We start from the raw sequence: 17,388 nt of genomic DNA, 5'->3' as shown, positions 1-17,388 counted from the left end.
TCAACTAGAAGAATCTGCAAGTCAGGCTGGGTTCCGGTTGTCTTAAGCCCGCTTGACTCACGACGTCAGGCCAGTCCACTTATGAAGCCTTTTTAAAAAGTTTATCCAAATTTCTGGCTCTTTTTCCAGAAGTTCTTGTAAGGTTCGTTAAGTGTCCACAACTTATCCCAAGCTTCCAGAAGCTCTGAATTGCTCCTCGGGGGTTAGGACTCCAACTCCCAAAATGCACCTGGTTCAAATCCAAAAATGACCACTGGCCACTGGTCAGTTTCTTCAGGGCTTGATGCAGGGGATATTGGTCAGCTATGTTCTATTTTAGTACACAGGGAGTCCCTTCTTGAAGCAGTAGAAGACAGGCAAAGTCCTTTTCTTGGTGAATCCCAAGTGTGCAGCTGTTGCAGTCCTTCTGAGTGCTGTGTACAGGTGCAGGCCAGGGGTCCAGCAGGGCAGACCTTCTTCTTCTTGTCTTGTTCCACAGAGGGATCTGAGGTGGGGGTGCAGCTCTGCCAATTTTATCCTTGCTCCTAGGGTGGAAAGCAGGGTGGCCTCTGCTCAATCACGTGCAGGCCACCACCCTCATGAGTGCCCATTTATTGGGAAGTGTGGCAAAAATCATTCCCAGGGAGCAACATTCCTCCAAAATATTCAATCTTTGGGGCCTATTTATAATTTTGACAAAAAGCTGCGCTAACGCAGTTTGGTGTCAAATTTCTTAGTGCTTGCTAGCACCATTCCGTTGTGGCTACCATGTGCCATATCTATGGATTGGCAGATACTGGTGCTAAGAAATGGCTAATGTAAAAAAAAAAAAGAAGACGCTAGCCGGGGGTGGGGGTTTGGAAGGGAAAATGCGCTAGTGGGTCAGATAAATATGCCGCTAACCACCCTAGCATCATTTCCTGACGCACTAGCACCCAAATATGACTCCTGTCTAAGTATAGACAGGAGTCATACCCACCAACCCACTGGCCATCACAGGGGACTAGTGTCCCCTGGGCAAGGCCATAATACCCAGTGCCAGGCAGGGAGCCCCATGTCAGGACACCAGACCCCCATCTTGTGGTGTCCCTCTGGTGTGGATAGGGGTCTTACTGAGGTTTGGGGTGGGCATCTTAGGGCCCATTCCATGGTGTTTGGCCATGGAAATGGGTTCACAGGTACCCTAACGCCTGGTCTGACCCAGGCATTAAATAAGGGCGCTAAGCTGGCTTAGCACTATTATTTGGGTGTGCATCCTCCGTGACCATCATTTCTGCACTCGAGGATAGATGTAGCCTAAGGAGTTAGCATCATGTTGTGGTCAGGAACACCTACCTTGCATCTAATTAGCACAAGGTAGTTTGCCACATCTACAACATGATGCTAACTACAATGTTTTTATGCTAGACTGGTCTAGCGTCAATATATAAATATGGAGTTAAGTCAGCGCTGTTTTAGCATCAAAATAGTTGATACTAAAATGGCACAACCCAAGTATAAATATGCGCCTTAGAGTTTAGATCTGGCTGAGCCCACCCACTGGTGTGGCTTAATTTCCCTAAACACATCCCTTCCTTAATCTAGTCAGGGGGCACCTGGTTTTCTGGGTCTGCAGAAAATGGGGGAGGTACAGTTGCTGTCCCAAATATCCTACCCTTCTTTGAAGAACAGGTTGGCTGCTCTCCCCCATCCTGTTCTACCATCTGCTGAAGCAGATCTCCTTCCACCAGATGCTTCATTTGTTTCAGCCCAGGCCACTTTACACCTCATCAAGGCATCCTGGCTCAGGCTGCCTGAGGCTGACCAAACAGAGAAGGGCACTACAGGACTAAAGTTAGTCACTTTTAGCAAACTCTTTCTAGGTACAATTTATATTAAATTCAACAGTGGAAAGTTGTTGGATTTATTATAACTTTTACTTTGATGCTAAACATGCCATATGTCGCTGTTTCCTATGGAAAATAACACTACTTTTTAAAAACAAAAGTCTCTTCACTACAATAGGAAAACAAATACAGTACAGCAATTGTTCCCTCACCATGGCTTATGAAACATCTTTTCTAAAGTCCCTGCTTATAGTTATACTGCACCCAACCCTGGGGGAACTTAGAAAATACCTCAGGGGTGACTAATATGTAAACATAAGGTAGCTTAGTACTTTTGAAATACTTTTAATTCCAATGTCCAATTTGAGGTTAACTGTAACTTAAAAGCAGCCAGCAAGGCTGGCATGACTCTAAAATGACACTGGGCTCCACAGCAGTGCACCTATTGGTGTACTACGTATGCTGGGGTCCCTAAACCTACATTCCCTACCATATACTAGGGACATAAAGCTAGGTTGGTACAGCCAATTATAATTAGCCTACTTTGCATATCAAATTTAATCAGAGCATAGGCCCTGGGACTGTTTGGCTGTGTCCAAGGCACCTTCAGAGATGGAAAAACACCGGTATAAGTGAAAAAGGGAAGCTAAAAGTTAGGGGTCTTCTGCTATTAGCCCCGTTTTCCCACACTCAGAAACAACATAAAGGTAGAAAAAGAATTACAGGACAAATGTATACTAAAAAAAACAACAATTTGTGTTTATTAACTGAAACTGCATAAGAGCAAAGGCCACATGCCAGTCCATTTGAACGTTTCTGCAGAGTACTGTGCCCACACTTGACTACTATTACTGCCAGGGAAACTCCACAGGAAAGGGCATCAAGTGGTCTTGCAGGCAGCTCAGGGATCATCACTGGGGGGGGGGCAGTTCAATTTGGGATGGCTGGGTTTGGGTTTGTGTCTGGGAGTGAGGCTGCTTCTTTGGAGAGGTGGGCTTATTTTTAGGGGAGGGGTTCTTGCAAGGGCGGCAGGTGTGACAAAGGAGGACTTGGATATGGAATGTATGGTTTGGGGTGTGGGTAGGGGCCTCTTGTGTTTGGGAGGAGGTTTGGAGGTAGCAAGGGAAAGGTTGAAAAGAAAACTCTCCTTGAGAGCATGGGGATGGTTTGCAAAAGAGGTTGGGAATTTGGAGGTTGAGGGAGTGATTGTCTAGTGTGTGGGTGTAAATGTCTTGGGTGTGTACTTGTGTGAGGCATGCTTTTGTTTAGGTGTTGACTGTTGCATGTGTGAGGGTGGGCATTTGGGTTTCTGGGGGGTGGGAGGTAGAGGGCCTGTGTGATGGAGTGGTGTGTGTGTGTGTCTGTTGGAGTGGTGCCTGTGGGTGTGGTGGATGAGTATATGCCTGCCGTGGTGGTGTCAGTGGGTATGCTGGATGTGGTTGCTGTTTGTGTGACTGTTGGGGTGGTGTCTGTAAGTTTTCTGGATATGTTGGATGTCTGTGTTTCTGTTAGGGTGGTGTCTCTGGGTATGTATTCTGGATGTGGTGGATGTGTCTGTGTGCACTGTGCTGTGTCTGCAGGCATAGTGGATTTGGTGGATGTGTCTGTGTTGTGCTGGTGTCTGGGTGTAGGGTGGATGTGGTGGATGTGTCACTGGCTGTTGTGTTGGTATCTGTGGTTATGCTGGATGTGGTGTGTGGGTAGATGAGGGTGGTAGGTGTGTCTGGTGAAGTGGTGGCTAATGTTGTGTTGGTGCATATTGAGTTTGCGTGGATGTGTGCTGCTTTTGTATGTTGAGGTGGGTGCATGCAGATGTGTCTATGTGCTTGGGATATGCAGGGGAAAGGAAACGTTGGATTGAGAAGAGGGAGTTGGCACAGGGATGCAGAGGGGTGACTGGCTGCTGTGAGGAAGCCAGAGCCTAAAAAGATCTCTGTAGACCAGACATGGCACTATGAATGCATTGGACTGCTGAAGTTGGCTGGCCAACCCCTTGATGGCATTCACAATTGCAGTCTGACCCAAAGAGATGCTCCTCAGGAGATCAATAGTCTCCTCGCAAAGGGCAGCAGGGGTAACAGGGGCTTGGGCAGAGGTGTCTGTGGTAAAGGAGACTCCCAACCTGTTGGGGAGAGGGTGAGTTGGCACAGCCAACTGGGTGGGGAGCAACAGGGAAGGTGGTGATGGAACTGGGGGGGGCAGACAAAGATGGTACAGGAGTAGGTCGCAATGGGTCGCCCACCAGTAGGGAGTGGCCAATGGAGGTAGAATCTGGTGATGAAGATGTTCATCCTGTCTCCTTGTCCACTCTCCTCACTCTCCGGGCCACTGGGTCCTTCCGTGTCAGTGGTGTCTTAACCAGAGTTACCGGGGACAGGTCCTTTCTGATTTGGTTGTGCCCTGTCTCCTTCACCTGCTTGGGATGATGGTGCAAATACAAAGGGGAAGAGGGTCACAACATAGTTCTGAACACACTTGAACAACAACTGTGATCTGAAAACATCACCATGATGTTATGTAGGCCCAAGCAACAAACTACATCAAAGTGGCTCCTACAAGTACCACACCATATGCATTCAAGCCGGGAAACAAACTGAACAACTAAGTCTAAACCACTACTTGCCTGAAGCACTACTGCTAAACAACTAAAAAGTCTCTACAACTAAATACTGAACAACTACTGTCTAAATAACAATTGTGTCTGAATAACAATTGCTTGAACAACTAATTTTAAGGTAAGGTTTTCTTTTTGGTTTTTATGGTTTATTAGTTGTTTAGAATATATATATTAGTTGTTCAGGCAATTGTTGTAGAGACGTTTTATTTGTTTAGCAGTAGTGGTTTAGACTATAGTTGTTGAGGACCTAGTTGTTCTGTCACATTTTCATGCAAGCCAATTGAACTGTCAACAGTTGCCCACATAAAAATCTGGATCTTAGACAACTACATTTGCATGGCTGAAGTTGTGCAATCACAGTAACCGTTGTGCAAGTAGGAGACCAATCCATCTTCAATGCCTTGCCTCATGGAGCATACCTTAGTTACCTGTTGTCATACAATAGCAGCCCAATGCCAACTTTAGACCCACAGATCCCGCACAAAGCCATGTAGACATCTATTTGTCACATACAAAATAGCACAGCAATGAGAAATGATGCTCCAAAATCCTGACATGCTGCTGACAGCAGTATAGTAGCCTGGAGAACGTGACATGGAAATACTCATGTCACACTGGAAACACATCAACAATTCACAATTCACTATGTGAAATTTGTCCCAATAAAGTCATGGAGGTAGTACTAATGTTGCTCAGATATGCTACACTTTTGGCATGGAAATGGACACCTTGGACAAAAGGTGCTAAATTTCATGGAGATTAGTCCCTAAAATCCACAACACAATGAATCAGCAAGCCCTAAGGAAATCACCACTAATGTCTGACACCCCTTACAATGACATACTCTGGTTGCATCAGAAGATGCCATAAGTCCTTTGTATGTTGCAGAGGCACAGAGATTTGCAAGAAGGTCCTCAACATGTTGCCCAATGGGAGCCTACATCTCTATCTCCATTTTGGGCCTACAAACCCAGATGTCTGTGGATGATTGGGTGTACCCAAACACAGATAATTCCAACATAACTGCAAGTCACTTGATGATGCGTGCCAACAGTCAGCATGTGTAGTGCACTTTTCCACATGATGTCACATCAATGGCATGGAAATGCACATTGTGGCTAAATAATCTATTCATGTCATGTCCCTTATTGCCTCTGCAGTTGTACATGCCAAATGACATGCAATGACAGGTGAGGGTATTGTGTCAGCCAACAATCAATGGTGACATTCCTGTCTGGGGCACCACATGATATGTACCCCAATTGCTAAGGTCCTATTATAAACACAGGTTGGCATACACATATAAGTGAGGGAATACACGAATCATCCCATGAACATAGTTAGAACATGCATGAAACATAAGTGTAGACATTTTGTCAAAAGAGAAAGGGACCTATGCTAACATGCAGGCACAAGGAATATTGGCAACAGTCAAGGCACACAAATCATGTTAAAGGACATTTCCCACTTACCAAGGGAAAGTATTGATCTGTAGGTGACCCAAAAAACAATGTATGCACTGTCAAATGATGTATGATGGCCGTCTTTACATTACAGTCAGTGGTAAGGCACCAACACTTGTCACACGCTGAAGACAAGTAGCCTCTCGGTGGCGGATGCCAACATACTTAGTTGACCAGACACATGGCGGAGGACAGTGATCCATCAATTCCTTTCCTTTGGCCTGTAATACTGAGGAATAGTGGTCTGTAGTGTAGAATTTACACTCACGACAACAACAAACATTACTTGATTAATCAATGTACACAGCAATGTGTTGTCCCTAGAGAGCTAATTTTTTGTGGATTGTACCCAGTTGTGTCCTAGGAACCTGGGCCAATAGCCATGACAGATCAGTATGCACCACATGACATATTTACACAGTCACTCATCTACTGTGTCACACATGACTTATACCTTATCGTCAGGGAGAGATGTCAGAACTTATCACATTAACTTGGCAATGTGACAGGCAGTAATATGTTCTGTACTCACCACCTTGTGGCTGCTGTGCTCCCCTCAAATGCCCATTAAGGTCTGGGTACACCACCATCAGCATACGGGACGTTAGGTGAGTCATGGTCTGACGTGCACCCTGCCCATACTGGGGGGATAGCCCCATCTAGATCTCCGCGATCCTTTGGGCTCAGCGTCCTAGGCCCTCGCACCTCTTGCAACAGTGGGCGCCCGACCAGCTGGTCCACAGCTTCTGGGCGATCGCTCTCAGTATCTCCTCCATCTGATGGGTGTTACCTGTATGGATGCAAGAGACAAATCAAGAGATTACAATCACAAATTTTGGCACAAATGGTTGTGTCACACACATGTTGAAACACCAAGCTAAGAATGTACTATTTGTCAACACACCACACGTATAAAGAGCAAAAGCCAATAAGTACAGGGACATGTCTATAAACATTTGTATCCATCTGAAGACGGACCCTCTACCCTGCTCATGGCTTACAATGACTAAGTAAGTGTACTCACATCAGGTAGCCCATGCTCCAGCAACATGTACTTTGATGTGACCACAATGAAACTATACATACATATGTGGCTCCCGAAGGGTAAACTCCTTAAGCCTGAATGGATCAACACATTCACACTCTCTGAGATTGTCTCACCTCATAGAGTCCATACAGGCAACATCCATAGTACAGACCTCACCCTCACACTTGAATGACAGTGACAGAGCTGGCATGGTTGGTACAGAAAGTGTCTTCCCTGTGCAAGTGTGGCCCTGTAGTCTACCAAATTCAGACTGATTCCACTTCAGTGGGAGGTTCTGTGGTATGTACCTGAACCAAAGTACACTCCTACGGACATATGTGTCTATTACGGAGATGGCATCCAACATACAAAGGCATGCATTGTACAATTTCTGCTATGTGACCAAGCTACTGACTCACATGTCATGACCTCCCAGTAAGTTACACGCTGTCTGCACTGTGAGACTGTCATTTATGCAATAAGCTTGTACTATACAATTATGACTTATGTGAAGGTGACAACAGAGCTGTGGGACTAAAGGACCTGTCATGAGTCAAAGACACACAATGACAATGATGCAAAATGCAGACATGGGCCACTTCAGGGATGTACCTCAGTAACCATCCTTAATATTGTTAATGGACTGAGGCATTCAGGACATCTTTTGCCACTAGAGCAACATACTGTCCACATGACAGGGTCTGCTAGTGTACAAGGAGTATACAGACAGAGGCACTCTCTCACAGCCTGGACTAGGTTCCGTACTGGGAGATACATGTGACAGGCCCTGGCTTATACAGGCTGAGCCTACATGACATTCACATTTCCATCACTTCCATGCATGACAGTACATCATGTGGCCATCAGCAATTGAGCAATTGGTTTGTTTGGCAACCTGAAGGGCAGAGGGAGCCATGATTTGCCTTCCAGACCACGGTTTTGCAAGGCCAGATGTGGGTTGAATGATTTGTGGTACTATACACATTGCTTACAAGATCATCAAATGACTCAGTCAAAATGCATACATAGCTTATGGTATCATGCATATGCATGTTGTCCAGCATTTGCAACCATCAGTAAGAAAGAGATTTCATTGGATGGCAGTAAAGTCTCCTTGCTAGTTAAGTGCATCCAACCGAAAGAGGATCTAGGACCATAAAAACATTACACAACACAATGTCAATGAACACAACATATAGTACTGGCCACCAATACCTACACAATGTACATCCCATTGATGTCACTCAGACTGCAACAACAGGCACACAAGAAGTCTAACTGGCACACAGGGGCACATTGTAGTCCGTGAGGGGGAAAGAATGGTGTCGAACAGAGTTAATTGTGCCCATGAGGTGCTGACCTGCTTCTCTGATGAGCAATATAGCTGTCCACACATGGTAAGGACCTCCTTAACACATCTCTCAGCTCCTATGGAGAGAAGGCATGGGACCCATCACCTGCTTGACATGGCATGATTTCTCCCAGAGGTGGCACACACCAGCTCAAGTAGTGATGGTGTTGCTTGCAGCAGTGTCAGGAGTCAAGTGAGTGAATTTGCACTTGAGGGTCACGTCCAACATGTATGCTGTCATCACTGCCCATGGACACCGACCGTGATTTCAACAGGCAGCAACATTAGCCTATGTCTGGATCTGCCATGCTTAAAACCACGTACCACCCAGACATCGTCTGCCGGTGGTCACAGACGGTTCCTAATTTCTAGCAGAGTAGCTCAGGCATCTGCCATTTTGGTGGGCTGAAATACTGTATTTACCTTTGTAAGCAGTGTCACACCTACAATATGTGTGTTGCAGCATCACAAACATCCTTATTCTTTCTTGTCAGGTAGTTCCTTTTGCACAACTACCAGTGTGGTGTGTTGCAGGGCACAGATGGCATTTGACTGCGGTGCCCTGTCCACCGCCACCAACGGTCTTTATTGTGGTCAGAAAATTTCAAAGGGCAATTGTGTAGCAGATAGTTGAGTTTCATCCAAATCCACATTATGGACACATGTGTTGACAACCATTGGGGTCACATGTGGCCCTTTTGGAATCCCCAGATGGGATGTGTACTGTGATACTGGTCTATCTAGTCAGAAATGCTTTGTTACATAGTATTTTTGGCATGCATCATATCTATTGCTGTGGACATACTGACTAATGTTACAAATCATGTCTTGTCACACATAGGTGCCCTGGGAGAAGGAAGATGCGAAAACCTCCTATCTACCGTCCCCTGCCAGACCTTCAGGCTTTGGTGAAATGGCATATTATTCATCTATACTGCCTGGTAAGGACTTATGCCATCAGTAAGAGCCAACCTGCATACCACCCGTTGCACAAGTGATGTCAGTATTGCACTTCCTGGCCACAGTGTCCTTCCAACATACCTTGTCCCTATCTGCTGGTATATCCCAACCTATGTTTCAGTCTGCAGTTGAAGGATTTCCTCTCAGCAAAGATGAAACACATTGACAGCTATATCAGGTTGTCCCGGCAGGGTGATTTAACCAATGTGAAGGTTGACTTTTATTGTTTTGCCCCCCTCACATGTGGTGGGGGCCATTGATGGCACACATGTTGGCTTGGTGCCATCATAGGCCACTGAATAAGTCTATTGCAACAGAAAGAACTACTATCAATGTGCAAGTTGTCTGTTTGGCGGGTGTCTCACATATTTGTGCCTATTATCTGGGATCAGCACAGGATTCCTTCATAAGGTGGAACAGCACAATACCACAGCTGATGTCACAACTGCACTTAAAGAGGGCCTGGCTGGTTGGTAAGTCACATGTGTCCTGATTGCATGTGAGCAATGTCTGGTGCTACACTCATGAAGTGAGGTGCTCATTGTTTCACTTATGTCCCATTCCTTAACAGGAAAATCAACAAATCCAAACTGTCCTTGGTTGTTGACGCCCCTGAGGAATCCAACTACGCCAGGGGAAGTCCACTTCAATGAGGGCCATATCAGAAGATGGCAGTCAGTAGAGTGGGCTTTTGGGATCCTGAAGGACAGATTTAGGTGTCTGGACAGGACTGGTGAAACCATCCTCTACTCACCCAGGGAAGTGTGTCAGATGCATGCTGCATGCTCCACAACATTGCCCTGCTGAGGAGTATCCCACAAATCCCAGAGGAGGGGGAGACTGCAGTGCCACTGAGTCAGAAACCTGAAATGCCAACTGAGAATAACAGTGGTGAAGAGGAAGGAGCTGACTTATGAGAAGATATCATCCACAGCTACTTCTCATGAGTGTAAATATGTCTTGTGATGTCATGACTGTACCTGTAAGGTGAACTGTACATGTGAGAATGTTTTGAGTTGACTGTTTTGGATACAGCTAGGAAGCTAATGCTCTGCAATAATCAGTTAAAGGCTGATTGATGAGATCGCTTTTTGCTTCAGTTTCCTTGCAATGTACTTTGTAATCCATATGCTTTCTTTGTGACTTGTGTCGTATGTATGGCTTCAAACCTAAACTCCTTTTTTGTTCATTGTACAGGTACCTTCACCATGACATCTTCATGTGGGCATTTCAGAGTTTTGACATTGGCAGGTATGTGATGCAGGTCTTACATACGAAGTAGCCATGGATTGATCCAGGTAATGTAGGTCCCAGAGCTTGGGTGTAGGAGATCTGTGCCAAAACAGCTTGCACAGTGTTTGCGCAGAAGTTGCCCATTGGACTTGTTTTGTGTGCTGTGGTGTGCCTGATGCATCATGTGTGTCATCATGTGGGCATTAAATATGTAGGGCTAGTTTACGACCAAGTCATTTTATCTTCACATTGGCTAAGCACTCTTTTTGTCTGACTGTGTGTAGCTGTAGACGTGTTTCATCATTGGAGGCCACAGTGACTGTGGCATAACAATGACAAATGTTTGTGTCAAACCACCAGATGAATGAGATCGGATTATGATGGATATGTGATTAGGGACTGTTTTGTTGCCATCTGTCTGTATCTTGGATTATATGATGTTGACTTACTGTGGCGTGGTATGTGATAAGGCACAAGCTGCTGACACCAACCACAGCATTGTTTGCCTATTCTACAGGACAATGTCTGCCAAATCACTTCTTTCCATGGTCTGGAGGTCTGAACCTGTCAACATGTCCATTTACTCAGTATGAATCAATCATTTTTGATTTTCAATAGTCCTGACAGATTGACACCCTATGCGCTGAACACTGTAATAAAATACTTAGTTCGAGCAGACACTTGTATGTATGTGTTTTGTGTGGGAAAGTTTGAATCCTGAGCAGAACACTGTACGTGTAGCATATCCGTCTTGAACAAGCAGCTTGGATGATCATTGTATGTTTTACATGGTCTGACATATCTACATGGCTAAATATGAAATCAAACTCAGAAGACAAAGAATGAGTGAAAGGTGATTGTATTGTGCAGCTATGTCTAACAGAAAATATTGCTGTTGATGCCAAACCATTGGGAGTCCCCAGTACTCCTCCCATTGGAAATGGTAGGTGGTTCAGTATTAGTCAAGAGTGAATGTGTAACACACAAAGGAGGTCATTAAGGAAGAGAGTTATTGTTGGCAGAAGTCCGTGTTTTGCCATCCGCACCTCCTGAATTCTTTGATGGACATTCTCGCTTGCATAGGGGAGATCTGCTGCTATAGAGGCAGGGGTGTCTTGGCCTTGGTTTTCCCCTGGCCTCCCTTCTAGTGGCTGACACCGATGTTGCTGGGCCTGCTGTTGATTGGCCAAAGAAAGAGGTAGACTCGTGTTGAAAAGCCTTTCGCAGGGTGGTATGCATGTCCCTCAACACTCCTGTAAGGCAAGGCATGTTGGCATTTCAGGCCTCTATCTGTTTCCGCATGTCCCTATGCATGACCCTCTGTAGCTGCTTGATTTCCCGGAGTTCAGTCCACACCTGTCCTATTACATCTTGGGACTTCTGATAGGCCCCCAAGATGTGGCTGATGGTGTCTTGGCCAAGAGCAGCCCCAGTGGCCTCACCCCGCTAGCTCACAGCATCCATCACATGCACCTTAACTCCATGGACCTCTGTCCTTGCCACAGGGTGTCCCCTCCAATTTGTTCCTGGACCCTCATAGTCTGAAGTGTTGTGCTGCACCTCATGATCCAGGACTAAGGGGCTCGAGATGATAGACACTTTGCTAGGGATTCATGTTGGGGGGACACATTTTTGCCTGTGATGTTGATGCAACAGGGCTGGGAAGTGATATTGTGGGCACAGTGAGACTCACTGTTGCTGTCCAACCAGGTTGCTCAGATGAACCTGAACAGTCCTCCATGTCCACGAGTCCAGGAGTGACATCTTCACTGAGGGCTTCATCATCCGGGGGTAGTAGCAGTCTGTTCCGTGGCCTCTGTGTGCCCAGCGGCACCTCAACCTTTTGATGAAAAATGTACATTATTACTGATTGTATTGTGACATCTACCTCCAACAGTTTCAAGTTACGCTAAGCAAAGACTTTGTACAAAGTTAAGTTGTAGTTAATGTAATTATGGCAAGTAACCATGGTGTTGGGTGATTTGACATAACGTGTGAAGCATGCCAACCCAAATTTGACGCAAGCAGCTGCTGAGATGTGCAGATCAGTTGCACTTGGGAGGATGGCCTGAAAATGACATCATGCTAACCGTTCAGCTAACTCAGTGGCCATTTAAGATATAGATTTGACCATTTGATGGCCTAGTTGAGTGGGATGCAGGCAGACAAAGGACTTTGCTGTGTATGTGACTGGAGTCATCCTGTGCTCAGTGATGTGTTGATGTGTCTGCTGCCAATACCAATCTGGTGATGCAGCTTGAGCCCTTAGGAATAATTGTTGTACACACTGGGTAAGGTGTAATTCCTGTCCTCAATAATTTCACCTTGGGTTAGCAAGTCAAGATTGAACTAGGTAGACAGACACATCTCTGATTTATGCATTATTTGTGTTTGATCACTCCCAGCTGAGTATACCTCATTTGGAATTTGACAAACAAGTGTATTTGGACAAGTGACCACTATGTTAGTGTTTGGAGGTACAGACACAAGGCCTGCTAGGAGTTGCAGTCAAGTCAATCCCTGTATTAAACACACTAAACACATATTACCCCCCCCAGATTAGTACACTTCATTTGAGAGTTAACAATCAGGAGTATATGGACAAGTGTATAATGGGCAGTCCCTTTACTTCCTAACATTTGACAAATGGAATCCTCCCAGGTGGGTGAACTTCATTTGAGAGTTAACAAACTGGGGTATTTGGGCAAGTGAACACAGGTCTTGTGGTTGGAGTAACAGAAACAGAGCCTACTGGAAGTTGCAGTCAGGTCACTCTCTCTACTACACACACTATACATATTTTGGGTATTACATATCTGTATGCAGACTGCACTTAGATTTGGGCATACATTTACATGTTGAGATGTACCTTGGGTCCTCGGATGATATTTTCAAATTGAAAGACTTAGGGGGTGATTCTCACCCTGGCGGGCGGCAGAGGCCGCCCGCCAGAGTTCCCCCCTCCAAAATACCGCTCCGCGGTCGAAAGACCGCTGAGGGTATTTTGGGATTTACACTGGGCTGGCGGGCGACCGCCAAAAGGCCGCCCGCCAGCCCAGTGCAAATCATCCTTCCCACATGGACGCCGGCTCAGAATTGAGCCGGCGGAGTGGGAAGGTGCGACGGGTGCAGTGGCACCCGTCGCGTATTTCAGTGTCTGCAAGGCAGACACTGAAATACAAAGTGGAGCCCTCTTACGGGGGCCCCTGCAGTGCCCATGCCATTGGCATGGGCACTTCAGGGGCCCCCAGGGGCCCCACGACACCCCATACCGGCATCCTGTTCCTGGCGGGCGAACCGCCAGGAACAGGATGGCGGTATGGGGTGTCAGAATCCCCCATGGCGGCGCAGCAAGCTGCGCCGCCATGGGGGATTCCCAGGGCAGCGGAAAACCGGCGGGAGACCGCCGGTTTTCCCTTTCTGGCCGCGGCTGAACCGCCGCAATCAGAATACCCTGTGGAGCACCGCCAGCCAATTGGCGGTGCTCCCTCCAACCCTGGCCCCAGCGGTCCATGACCGCCGAGGTCAGAATGACCCCCTTACTGCCATTTGGACATATGGAATGTGATAGGCCTTGGTAGCTGTGATGGGTTCAGCAATACACATTGACAGTGTTTGAATTCAGATACTCTGGGTATAGAATGTTGGTGGGGTGCATGACCAAGACAGTGGGTAAAGGTGAGCTGTGAGTATGTATGACATTGCATTCTGGTGACATTTTTTGTGTTGTGACTTACCGGACTCCACTCCCCCAAGTATTCCTCTAAAGCCTGTGAAGCCCTCAGGATGGCCAAGACTGTCTCCTCACAGGGAATGAGTTGTAATGGGGCACTGGGAGGGCCCTCATCAGTTTTCTTCGCCTGCAGCTGGGGCCTGGAGACCAGGGAATTGATCTTGCCCCTAAGGTCATTCCACTTCTTCCTAATGTCCTCCTTTGTGTAGCATTCACTCTGTCCAAGATCCTGTCCCACATTTCCATTTTTCTACTGAGAGAAGTATGCTACACTTGTGTTCCAAACAATTGTGGCTCTACTCCTATGGTTTCATCCACCATGACTCTTAACTCATCTTTAGAAAAACAGTAGTTTTTAACCTGGTATGGTGGGACAGGGGATTTACTTAACAGGGGACTTGCAATAGGGTGTGAATGGACAAAAGTGTTTGCAGGGTGTTCTATGGAATGGTGAAAAAAGGGGTGCCTAATCTATGAAGTCTACAGAAAATTAGGGGCTTAGGCTTTTATGTCTTGCAGTGGAAATGCAAAGGATTGTAGTCTGTGAAGTGGTGTCCCTTGCAGGTGTGTCCACTTGGACAATGCGTGTAAGCTGTGTTGTTTTCAAATCCATCCAATGTGTACTTGCCTGTTAATTTGCTGACTGCGACCAGCCGTGGCACGGCCCGCCAAGAGGGAACCACTACTGGGACTATGTTGTTGTAATGAGCTCAGTGGTTGGCCACAGTGCTGATGATGCTAGAGGTCAGACACCTAAATCCAGGCTGACGTGCCCTGGCTATCTGCCATTTTTGTTTGGTGAACAGCAGTCCTGCCTGTATTATTCCTAATAGGGTGGTCTGGAAGATGGCTGGCATGGCGGTCTTTCAGGACCACCAACATGGAGGTCTGGTGGTCCGACCTCCAAATTCGTTATCAGGCCCATAGTCATTATTAACACATGATTAAATATTTAATTGATTATTAATTGTGTAAATTGTGAATAATTTTCTATTTTAGTTATAATTTAGGTGTGTCCTGCTGGGTTTGTAGGGTTGTTGTGTGGAAATGTAATATGGAATAATTAATTATTAATGAATTCAAAACTGCTTATTGGTTATTTAGTGATTATCAATTATATAAATTGTGTTGTATTTATGTATTTTAGTTATATTTTACATGTGGGTTGCTAGACTTGTAGGTGATAGGGTGGCAAGTTAACTAAGTGTTAACTAAATAACCATTTTTAATGCATAACTGAATTAATACATTGTTTATGAATTTTGTAATTTTTGTTGTTTTTAAAAAAAAATGTAATGTACTTTTAATGGTTAAGTTATATCAATAGTTCTATAGATTTTTCTAAATTAATAGGTTTATTTAAATAAATATGTGATATGTTTAAAGTGAAGTATTTTACCTACTGTTTCTTAGACTTGAGTGTGAATAGAAAATTTAACCACTCCGAAGTCAAACACTTTCTCTACTGGTGCACAGACTCAAGTGGAAATATTATGTCATAGTAAATATTACTTCCAATGAAGCCCAAGGTTTTCCCTAATTTTACACAGACTGGAGTGAGAATAGTAAATTGAACCCCTCTAAAGCTAATGCTTTCCCTAATGTTGCACAAACTGGAGTGGGGATAGTAAATCTTATCTCTCGAAGTCCTCCTCTCTACGATTGCATAAAGTGGAGTGGGAATAATATGTTTTTTATTCGCAGAATCCAATACATTTGCTCCTATTGGTTGAATATATTTATTATTACTATTTGTTTATCATTTTAATTTAATAGCATTTCTTTATATTTTTATATCGGTTTACTTTTTTATAATATTTTTTGTAAAATGTTTTTGTTATTTATATTTTTTTTATTTTATTGGTTTGGTAGCTTATGTAATGTTTTGGAATTAAATTGATAATATTTTGGCATCTTTTATATATATATATATATATCGTTCGTTACTTTATTTCGGCAAATATTGCCATAAAAGTCAAGACAGGAAATAAATACGACATACATAAATACATTATACAATAAAATATAAGATACAATACATACAGTTGGCAAGAAGTATATGGATGTCCCCATGATTAAGCAGTATCATTAGGCGTATAAAAATATAAATAACAATTTATAAAATAATTAAAAGCCAGAACTAAAAGAAAAAAAAAATTAATTAACTTGTCGATAAAACAGTGCATCATATACCTTTGCAAGGAGGGGGATGAGCGGGCCACCTGACAAAGCGTTACAATTTGTGACCAAGTCGATTCCTGATAAGGTACACATTATATAGGAATCTGCTTGTGCCAAACACCACTAATTGTGAAGTATTGGACTGAAATATGCGCACTGCTTCTTTATAGGATCTGACCCCCACATATTTACAAACGGGTTTGATCCACCGATCCCTTGGTTTCTTGTATACTGGGCAAAAGAAGAGTAAATGAACAACGTCTTCTTTAGCCCCTAAGGTACAGAGAGTGCAGAGTTCACAACCTTTTACCCCTCCCCAATTGCATGTGTAAGCATTAATCTGTAAGACCCCGTACCTAAACTGTAAATAAAGTGTTTTTGCCAGAGGAGGGCCGACCTCATCCAAAAATTGTTCGAATTTAGGTGTATCTTTTATGTTTAAAAAATTCAAAGTCAGAGTACCAATCGATGAACTATGCAGTAGCTCTCCGTTGACATAAGACCAAAAAGTGTCCTTTACATTTTTCCTGGTACATGTTGTCATATTCTGTGGAGCTTCCCATAGGTGTGATAAACCTAATCTCTCGTACCACTTAGATACATATTTTAACCAAGGGGTATTCATATGTCCATCTATCTGAGTTAGTTCAGACAATCCGTTCTTGTAATCACTCGACTCCGGGGTTACCCATAGCCTGACCCAATACAGCAATGGTCTTAATAATGCTTGATAGTCTGCTCTTTTAAGATTAATATCAAGGAAAACAGGGACTAGGGGGGTTCTTGTCGGTATTTTAAGTAGCCTTCGTACAAAATGGTTTTCCGTTTTTCCAAAGTTGTTATTGCAATGGAAGCCCCAGAGTTCAGCACCATAAAGGGCGGTCGATTGGGCCTTTGCTTTATATACTTCCAGTGCTGGTGAGATTGCTTTAGAGTAACTGGCTCCGTGTATTTTTAAAATAGGCATTGAGTTTTGTTTAAGGGCTAGAATGCTTTTATCCATCTGCCCTTTCCAGGA

Source organism: Pleurodeles waltl, chromosome 1_2 (assembly GCF_031143425.1).
Source record: "Pleurodeles waltl isolate 20211129_DDA chromosome 1_2, aPleWal1.hap1.20221129, whole genome shotgun sequence".
NCBI lineage: Eukaryota > Metazoa > Chordata > Amphibia > Caudata > Salamandridae > Pleurodeles > Pleurodeles waltl.
Note: the sequence above shows the minus strand (reverse complement) of the source record.